At 41.0% G+C, this 10,606-nt stretch overlaps 1 long non-coding RNA gene across 1 annotated transcript; it reads right to left on the reverse strand.

The window, feature by feature from the left end:
• Positions 1–5,278: 5,278 nt before the first annotated feature.
• Positions 5,279–10,211, reverse strand: LOC136554591 (uncharacterized). The gene is made up of 2 exons (XR_010783353.1): positions 8,960–10,211; positions 5,279–5,590 (listed from the first exon to the last, which is right to left on the reverse strand). It is a non-coding gene; the product is annotated as an uncharacterized lncRNA (long non-coding RNA).
• Positions 10,212–10,606: the final 395 nt, after the last annotated feature.

Genomic DNA, 10,606 nt, shown 5'->3' on the forward strand with positions numbered 1-10,606 from the left:
CAGCCTGCTCCGAGGTGTGAAAAATGCGTATTGTGTGATTGGCTTTTTGCAAATATTAAAATGAGTATTATATGTGTTGTGTTAGAAAGGTATGCTGTATTAATTTTCTTAAATAGTGTGTTAAATATAGTTTTAGGTTATAACATAATGTCAAAGTAGAAACTATGCTATGTAAGATACTTTTTTTTTCTAAAGAAAGGACTCGCAGTGTCCTTTAGGACAGCAGCCCCAGGACACCTAAATCTTTCAGAGAAAGAGAATTTATTGCTCCATTATCAGAAGAAATGAACTTCTTCCCACCTCGCTCGGGCAGGATGACGCCGTCAGGATTAAGAGGAAGGAGTTGACACTGACCAGACAGAATCCTCTGTTTGAATGGAATTTATGCATCATGTATGAGATGTATGAATATGCAACAGGCTATTGCTTTTAAGGGTTAATCCTCTTTTAATGTGTGTCCTTTTTCGGGCTTATGCTGCCCAGAAAAAGGTACTCAGATGTCCATAACTCTTTGTTTCTATTGCCTCATATTGTCCTATTTCAAATTGTCCAAAATTTTTATTACTCTAATTATATTGTTATTTTTGTAACCATTTTATTACTATTAAACTTTTAAAATTTTAAAAAGAAGTGATTGGCATTTTTCAGAGGGAAAGCCGTGCACGTGGGTGCAGATCCATGCCCAGGAAAGTGAGCTCACTTGGGCCACAGGGGATGATCCCGCCCGCTCCCTGCAGCCCTGCCCGCCTGCCCGGGACACAGCAGACCCACAGAAAGCACGGCAGGAAAGGAGGCACGGATAAAAGGATATGTTGGGATGACTACACCATGCTAGGGAAAGCCAAAACCACTAGTGCCAAAAATGATCCCAGTCTGTCACCCACCAGCAGCGAGCTGGTGCTGCAGGAGGGGAGTCCTGCTCTTCATGAAACTGCCCTTGGCAGGCACAAAGCAGAAAAGCTGCACTCAAAATATGAAGGATCTTGTAGCCTGAAGGTAAAGGAGGATAAAGAGTAGGGATCTTAGCCACCAGTTCTACTACTAAAGACATGTCAGTCTACACATTTGGAGGAAAATTGCCTCCTAAAGACTAAAAGCTTAGTGTCAAAGGAATAATGCAAGCATTCTGCTTTGTGTATTTGCTTCTAGTTGTATAGTGGTTAGTACAGTGTAGCCACAGCCTGCTTCAGTTTTTTAAAAAGAAAAGAAATAAAGAGTTCTGGCAAGCTGCTTAATCACTGCTGGGCTGGGAGAATGACCTGATTTTCCTTTAGTCCATTCATTTTCAATTCAAAGCATCTCAGGTGCTGTGCTTGGGAGCCTTGCCTGGGTGGATAGTCTAAACTGGAGATCTGGGCAATTGGGATTTTCCTCACAAATTCAACGCTGCTGCTTAAAGCTTGTGACCTTTTGCTTGTTTGGTTGACTTGGGGGGTTCTGTTTGGTTTTTGTTTTGTTGTTTTGCTTTTGGGTTTTTTTTATTTTTATGTAATGGTTGAATTCACCTTGCTTGCATGGGTGGAAGTGTACAAATCTGGGCAGTAAGTCCACAGTCTGATTCTGCTCAGCTGCTCATGGTCATGAAAATGTTTAGCCCTTATTTCTGAACTTTTTTTTTTCTTTTCTAAATATAGGGTTTAAAAGCATTCACAGGAGCAAGCAGTACATGAAATAATTCATTTTGACACACTGACACTGTTCCCGTGTCCACTCCTGAATCTGCACACATTGAGAAGCAAAGATTTTGTGCTAATTTCATGAGGACATTTGCTGTCATCTTATATTTACTGCTCAGATAAGCATTGGCACAGAAGGGTCATATTCATCTTGGCACCCAGCTGATGACATCTGCCTTCTGAAACAAATAAATGTATTTCTCTCTTGGTTCAGTTGTGCCAACACTGCAGGGTAGGGACAGTTTGGAAGGCATTTTCTCCAGTCTTATCACTCAGTTCCGTAACTGCTTTAATGTCTCTTCTGTGCTGTGAGGACCAGCAGTTTCTTTAAAAACATAAGGATTTTGTGGCTGGGGAGAAGAACAGTTGGAGGTGTGATGCTAACCCAGAGCAGGCAGCTACAATTTTCTCCTGGGGACAGGAGTGAGTGCTTTGCTTTGTCATTGTCTCTTATCAGTCGTGATTTTTTCTTTTCCTATCTACATAGGGTTTTTCACCACACAAATTATGGAGGCATGGGAGGTGTGAATGGCCACTGTGCAGCATCCTGGCCCCCCTAGAAGAAATTAATTTTGACACTGGACAGTTTTTGAGTACAAGTGCTTCTTGAACAAAATCATATTGTCTTGAGCAGTCTGCTGTTGCACAGTGAGATGCAGAGTAACCTGCAGACAGGTTACTTCCGAAAGCAGCAGCCACTTGGGCTTTTGGCTCAGGGAAGGGCTGTAACTGGGGTAGATTTCCTTAGGCTACACAAGGCTCTGCAGACTTGTCAAGCTGCAGAACTGAGCTCAGCTCCCCTTGGGTTGTTCTCTCCCTGGGGTAGGTTTGTTACACCTACTTCCCTCACTCACAGAGACCTGGAGGACTGGGAGTCCAGTGTCCCTCAGGCAGCTGGACTGCAGTGTCCTGGCTGGAGCCATACATGACTCCCTGCACTGTGCCACCACTGGAAAAGCCAGGTACTACTGGTTTCTCCTATGGGGAGAAGCAAACCAGCCCAGACTGCTGCTCTCCTCTTCATGGGACCCCTGTAAACCCCTCCTGGCCCCTTTAGCCCTGGAGGGATGGGGCTGTGTGTGGTGGATATTGGTCAGGTGCTCCCAGGCTGTTAGTACAGGTTAAGGAAGTTGGCAGCCCATGCATGGCCTGAGATATATTTATTCTGAGAGGTGTGGGGTGCTCCCCTGCTTGGATGCCAATTGTCATTAAACAAAGACAATTGGTTTCGTGTGTACTTGCCTTTTGTGATTGATTGGTTTTGGTATTTGAGATGCTGTGAGCTCTGACTGAAGATAAACGACTTCCTCCTGTGCATATTCTCTCACAGTTAATAAAATAAGGCTGTAGCCCCTCCTTCAGCTTTGCACCAAAAGAACCTGGCACCAGTGTGGAGGAGGCTTGTTGAACTTGCCCAGGTCACTGAAGACACACCCTGATGGTTTAAACCTCACTTCCATAGCAAAGTTTGCCAAAACCAACAACTCTAAGGCAGGCTTTATTTCATTACAGACTAACTATTTTCACACAGTTTACACCACCCCACCTCAGGTCTTGCCCCACCTCAGGTTGGTTCTGTGGCTGTCAAAAATCCCATGACAGAGACATGAAATATGAAATCTGTACTTGCAGATCAGCATGAAACACACATGAGTGTTACCAGGTGTAGAGTAGTGAAGTGCTGCTAAGCACTTTAGTATCAAAATCAATTTTTTTACTAATTTCTCTGAGGATGCTGCAGCTTCTTCAGTGTGTGGATGCAACAGAATCCAGCCTCTGTGCTGCAGCTAAAAGCCCACTGTCTGCCAGCTGGATTTGCCAGCTATTGAGGAATGCCAGTTCTGGCTCAGAGCATGCTCTGGTTAGCCAAAAGGCCTGCTGGTGATACTGAAGGAAAGCAGAAACCACGAAAGACCAAGAGCAGGACAATGACAAATGACACTTCCCCTACTACTCACCCACCTTCTGACTACTTTCATCTCTCTGGACTTTCTTCAGTCCTTACTGTTGTGCCATGAGGTTCTGCCTGAGAGGATCAGAGAGCAGAGGGTGCCAGGGCCAGCTGGCAGGGGGACTGCCCAAGGTTGGTTATTGAGCAGATCCACAGCCTGTGGGTGCTTCTGTTATAGATGGATGAGATGATTGGCTCTCACAATTAAAAATTAACTATTGTGTGAATATTAAGAAAAGCTTTAGTGATGTATAGTTACATTATTGTGGTTTAGATGTCCTCTGTTCTCCCCATAGTTCCCTTTTCCCCCTGTATTGTTGCCATCAGACAGGTGGGGTTGTCTAGGACAGGTAAAAAAAAGGCTGCACATGTATCCCTTACATGGGGCAGTTGGGAATAGACAAGCTTGGTGCTTAGGGGGTGTGGCATGGCAACATCTGACCTCCAATCAAGTTACAAGAAAGCAGTTTCTACTGATAAATGGCATTAGTCCTGTTTCCATTTGCAGAAGTGCTGTTTTCTGGTTTTCTATGTGTTTGTCTGTGTGCCTGGCCATGTGCACACACACAGGTGTGTTTGTGTGCTTACTGGGAATACACACACAGCCTTCATGCTGCCTGGACCTGGTGAGACAAAGATGCAGGCAGCTTCACTTCTGTTGGGCTACCAGGTTTATCAACTCTAACCAACACTTCTACTGCAGGCAAGAGGTCATTTCTGCTAAAGAACACGATTAAAATGCAGCCTTTGTGTGGAAAATAATTTTTTCACTAGCTGTACAGACCATGTTCCTGAATATTTTCTGGAGCAGCTGGACCTCTGCTGCTGTGATGTTTTAATTATGATTAAAGTAGAGGCCATCCCTTCTAGGCAGGCTGTTTGAATTCACCCTGGATTACACCTCTATTGGCCAAAGGATATCAGTGCTATAGTAATTAGTTTATCAGTCAGCCTCTGCAGCAGTAATTAAGGAAGGAGAAAGAGAAAGTGGATCTATAACACAACAGGCTAAGAGCTGACAATTCAATACTTAGTATTATACTCATGGGTATGACTGACTGTGTGAAGTTTGTGTGGCAAAAATAAGAATTTCTAAAATGTTCTTCCTTGAGCAGCAGCAACAAGCTAGTTTGTGGGGTTTTAGTCATATATAAAGCAGGATGAGTCTATCTGCACACTGTAAAGCGATCTCTCACACACAATTTTCGAGAATAATCAACAGTTATAATAAATCTTTGGGGGAAAAAATAAGCACAGGCTGTCTTTATTCTTTTACATGCCTGGCAGCTGCTGTCAGGATATTTTTGTTGGTGAAACACAACACCACTTCCCTTGAGATGAAATACTTGTGACAAGAGTTAACAAGGCACTTCTGTGAACACATGACAAAGAAGTTTGCATGAATAATTTAACAGGGTAGCTGAGTTCAAAAATAGCTGCAAGATTCCAAATTAAGTATAGAGACAGGAGCTTTAAAAAGACTTTTTCCCTATTTTAAGCAGCTTTTCCAAGGGATACAGAAAGGCCCTATGAATCAAGAAGCTTCAGAATCCAGCACCCTCTCTTGCCACTATTAATACCTCGTAGTAGACTGCACTTTTTAAATCCTCTTTAGAGAATAATTTTTAAACCAACAACACTCAGGAATGAGTATGATTTCATAAAAGTTTAATGTTTGTTTTAAAAATAACACTATTTAATCGAGAGAAAGGAATCCACACATACAGAGTCTTCTTGGATGCTGGCAAAAGAACTTAAATTAGAGATATACCCATGACCAGCAGGTTTAACCAGTAAGAATATAGAGAAAGTTTCACTGATTAGTCACATTAATATTAAGAAAAAGAATGTGCCCTCCAAAGAGAGGAGCAAAAGATACCATTCCAGTCATGCAAATCTGCACTCACCTTCTCAGAACAGGTTTCCACAAGTCTGGTAATTCAAGATGACATTTTCTTAGCTCCTGTGGAAAGTAATCCAAAATACAAAGAGGGAAAGACTTGTTACAGCAAAAGATGTTCATCCTAAAATCCCACTTGCTGAAGCATCTGATGGGTTTGACTGTTACAATCCCAAATCTTAGGCCCTTTTAATTGTTTCCCTACCCTCTGCAGCAAAACCCTTCAATAGCTAAACAGCTGGTCTGGTAGGAATGTGTCAAGCTGCTAGACTGGAATGTTAATGGACAATGACTCAGACAGTCAGCCACTTGGCCGCTTTTGCTGTCATGTGCATCATCACAGCTCAGGTGCAGAGGGGGCACAGCTGGGGTTTGAGCCAGATAAGGGACAAGGGTGATAAAAAGACCCTTTGGAAGTGGGGTAGCTGGGGAGGCATTGGGACATTCACACATAGGCCTCATGCTCATCCCTCAAGACAGGGCATAAAATAGGCTGTCATGAGAGGCAGCTGTCATGTCTTAGAAGGTGTCATACACCACAGAGACCCCCAAAGTGCCCTCAAACTAATTTCTGAGGCTTTCACCTATCCTTTCTCTCTTTTTTCTTTTCTTTATACATTTTCTTGAATGTTATTTTTATGTGTCTGTATTGTTATGTTTCTACAGATAATAATCAAACCTACATACCACCTATCCTTGACAACCAAATTGTTCTGAAATAAACCTGGCAGATATATACATATACACACTGGTAATTTAGTGTCATTTCACTCTAATCCACCCCAAGGGATGTATTATTAACAAGAACCTCAGTTACCCCACTTTCAGGGATAGGTCATAACACAAGCATAATACAAAATGAAAACAGCTGTCAATGAACACTGTGAAGGTAGACAGTTCACTAGGAGAAGGGATTTGTAGGAAGTAGGATAACTAAAAGCCATGTATTTGATGCTTTAGTCTAGGATGCTAAACATATAAAGCGTAAGGTTTCATCTTACAAACCTGAAATAAACCTTCAACCTGTAAGCCTTTCTTGTATTCTGAAGCACAAATTTGACTCTTGGAGAAGTAATTACACTTACTATCTTGGATGATCTCTCTTCTGTAGACACTGTAGCAGCTTGAGGCAGGTTGTCCATGCCTGTATCTTGTATCAAATGCCAGACAGATCAAATGTGAATGATGAAGGACTATAGCAATGCAAATATGGGATTTTTTTTTTCACCCAGCCAAACTGAATCCATTGCATGACTTCATTCCACTGAATACGTACAACAGAAGTGTGAATTACTTTTGTAACCCTAGCTTGGATATGACAGGGACACACTGATTTTGAACCATTCCCTCACCTTGGTGAAGCAATACAACGTGTGAAACTAACTAGCAGAGAACATGAAATTTAAACAGTACCTGGAAAGCAGCACATTAAATGGGTTTAATTGCATTAAGCCTTCAGTTCTTAAGAGAAAATGCAGTGACAGATATTCCTTTGCTAATGGACTTTTTTTTCTCCACTAATCAAGCATGTCTAAATACCCATCTTGCAGGTGCCTAGCTACAAGACTCCTCTCATCTAATTATTGGCACTTACATTTAATTCCTGTTTTTTTCATCTCTGACAGGATACGAATACAGCTTAATGTGAGATCTGATATGAAGACCATCCCTATAATTTCTTTACCAGATAGCTATTACAGGGCTTTTCATCCACCACAGCTACCATGGCTCCTAAAGCATTATTTTGTTTCTACATTCATCTAAAGTTTGTAAGGAAATTAAACAGGGTGGTAACACAAATGGCTTGTAGTATTTCAGTGTTACTTAGGTTCTGGCTGAAACTCCCCCACAAAAGCAGCTTCTTGAAGAAAAACTGTATTTGATTAAGAATTGAAAACATTATCTTGTGTGCTCTACTGTCTGTAAAATGAAGATTCTTCAGTCAGGCTGCTGGAAAAGGGAATACTGTTTGCCTTGAAGCAGCTCTGATGCAGCTTTTATTTCCTGCAGGTGTTCAACTATTACCACCACCTGCCCAACCAATTCTAATGGCTCTGCTGTCTGCATCCACCATTGATGGACAGCTTCACAGGAATTGTAGCAGCAGCTTGACTCATTTTACCAGAGCCTAGAATGCTAACATACAGTAATCAGCCTTCTCATCACAAGCAAGATGACAGCCCAAGAAGAGGTGGAGGTGGGATCAGAAAACAAAACCCAGAAACTAATTCTAACTGTGGAGCCTTGGATTTCTGCTCTAAGGCAGAATATAACAGTCTGCAGCTGGGCTATTCTGCTCAAGTTGGTTACAAACATGAATACATTCATATTGTCTGAAAATAGCTGACAGAAAGGATCGTCTAGCAACCAGAACTTGCATCTCCCTCTTCTTCATGCCAGACAGAAGAGAGGAGTCAAGTAAAATAAATTTTATGGCTGCTTTGTACTCCCACACTGCTGGCACGTAGGCTGTTTGCACATAACCCAGCAGGCACAAAAGGACTGAGGTCTGTCTCAGAGAATAATTTTGCTCCCTTATACCTTTTGTAATGTTCTGAGAGAACATAATAACAATAATAGTAATAGTAATAATAATAATAAACCAGCACGGTATTACATCAGGCACCACATGAAAACCTGTCTCAAGTGACTCCTCTTGCTCTCTACATTAAAGAAATATAGTTCTGTCATGCTTTGGGATGCACTGGTTTGGTGGATGGTTGTGGTTTTTTGCTGCTACCATCACTTACTTTCACAGGTATTTCTAAAAACTGTTTGGGGTTTACCAGGGTAAAAAAATAATTGACCTTTGCCCACATTCCCTACTGTTTCCATGAGAAAGTTTAAGTTCTTTGTGAAGCTTCTCTTAGATAAGAATTAGGCATTTATTTCCACCCTTGGCAAAAATTAAGGAATCATAAAACCACAAAGATTGGAAAAGACTTCTAAGATGTTTGAATCCAACCATTAACCCAGCACCGTTGTGTTCACCGCTGACCCATGTGCCACATCCAAATGTCTTTTGAATACTTCCAGGGATGATGATTCAAGAAACAGCATGATAATTCTGCCAAACAGCAGAGACCTCATATCTTAATCTACTAATATAAAAGTATAATCTCTTATACATTTTACCACTAGAGCACAAATACATTTGGAAAAAATTTAGTAAGAAAATGATTGTTGCTACATTTCTTCCCTGCTCACACGCTATTTAAAATTCTAAACCAAACAAAAAATCCCCCCTAAAGCCTATCTACGGCTTAGTTAAAACTTGGTCAAAGACAAGATTCCAGCAAGCTAGAAGCAAGGTTTACCTACCCAACTGACTACCCCAGGAAAAATTACTGTGTTTTGCCTAAAACATTTGAAGATTTCTTCTCCTTTCCAAACGTACATTCAAAGAGACTGGAAGATGAATTAAAAACCCACCTGGCCTTAAAACAGATTGATAGGATGACTGCAGCTTTTCTATCTCTCTTCTCCCACTGCTTCTTAATCAAGCTTGGTTTTCCAACAAACTTCATCCAGGAGAAAGGATGTGCCGGCCTCCATCATGACAAACTAAAGGTTACAACATCAAATCGCTTAAGAGTTAATCCACTCTTCTTTAAATTTACTAGGTATTTGTGCCTGGTTTGAAGTAAAGATAGAAACATTCAAACTATATTGTTTCCTTCCTATCAGAAGCTTTCTGAAAACCAGGAAAAAGGTAATTTCTTGTGCTTTGTGCAGTTTTTAGAGAAGTATGTCAGGAAGGAGAGGTAATGTATTGCACCATTCAAACAGACAAGTAAATCCCCATTAACTCACCCCTCCTCCTGAGGATCTGGAAGAGTCCAAGGCCAGCCTAGAAATAAGGCTTCCCAGTCAGTGCACTATGCTACAGCTCTGTCAGCACAGGGAACGAGCACAGTGGATAAATCATTTACTGCAAGCCTCTGGAAATCACAGGGAAAAAAACAGGAAAAAAAGAAAGAAAAAAAAGAAAAAATACATAAATAAAAATACATGCCATTTCATGAAATTACAGTGTTAATGCCTCTTGTATGCCAATCTGCCTAGATGTCATCACCTACACCACCCATTATGTTCTTGGCCATTCCAGAGGTTCAAGGATTACTGTTTACTTCTTCCCCAAAAGAGACCAAGTTAATCTTCCTTCCAGGAGTAAAGAGCCCTACCTCCTCTCAGAGATAGACTAAAGGGCATGAAGAAAAGTAGTATTTAATTTGGACCACAGGAAAATTCATATTCTGGAAAGCTTTAGACATATATGGGGTAACAACTTCCAGTTTCTCCTTTGCAAAATTCTTGCTTGCCCTTGGCACTAGCTCCTCTCCATTCATGGCCAGCCACGTTCAGCACTGACCACGACCACTACTTGTAGAAGCAACTGTAGAGCACAGAACAAGGATAACAGAATTATATTGTCCTTTCCTCAAAAATAAAAGTTAATTTAAAAAATTAAGTTATACACAGATAACACAGCATTAAATAAGGTTGTCTGAAGACTGTCCACATTGCTGTTTGCCAGTGTATGCACTGAAACCTTCATGAAAACCAATCTGCAGAAGGAAACTAACCAGAAAGCATGTGTGTTTTACAAAACAACACTATCTAAAGTGCAGAACTCTAGAAAAATTCAGCCTTCCCTTTAATATTTTCCTTCCCTGCACTTACATCTCTCAATACAAGGCAGGTAAGAAAATCAATTCCCCTCTTCCTCTGTAGATTTACAAGAGACCAAGCACTTTACTGAAAAAATTGGAAAGAAAACACGGGGGAAAATTTATCTGTCAAATGCAAACAAACAAACTCAAGTGTATGATAAAAAATACAGGATAAAACCAAGAAGCAACTACAAAGGACTTTTTTATAAATCAGGATTTAAGCAATCTCTACTCATTGCCCAACTCCATTTTAAACTATCAAAGCATTTCAAACCTTGCTTGCTTTGGTTTTGACAGTCAATCAGCTATCTGATGAAAGTAGGGCAACAATACTAACAAAGATTTCCTATATTCAATGCAGTAACTGCTTAACATCATAAAACCAGCTCAAAGAGATTTTCTCAAA

Source organism: Molothrus aeneus, chromosome 3 (genome assembly GCF_037042795.1).
Source record: "Molothrus aeneus isolate 106 chromosome 3, BPBGC_Maene_1.0, whole genome shotgun sequence".
Lineage (NCBI taxonomy): Eukaryota > Metazoa > Chordata > Aves > Passeriformes > Icteridae > Molothrus > Molothrus aeneus.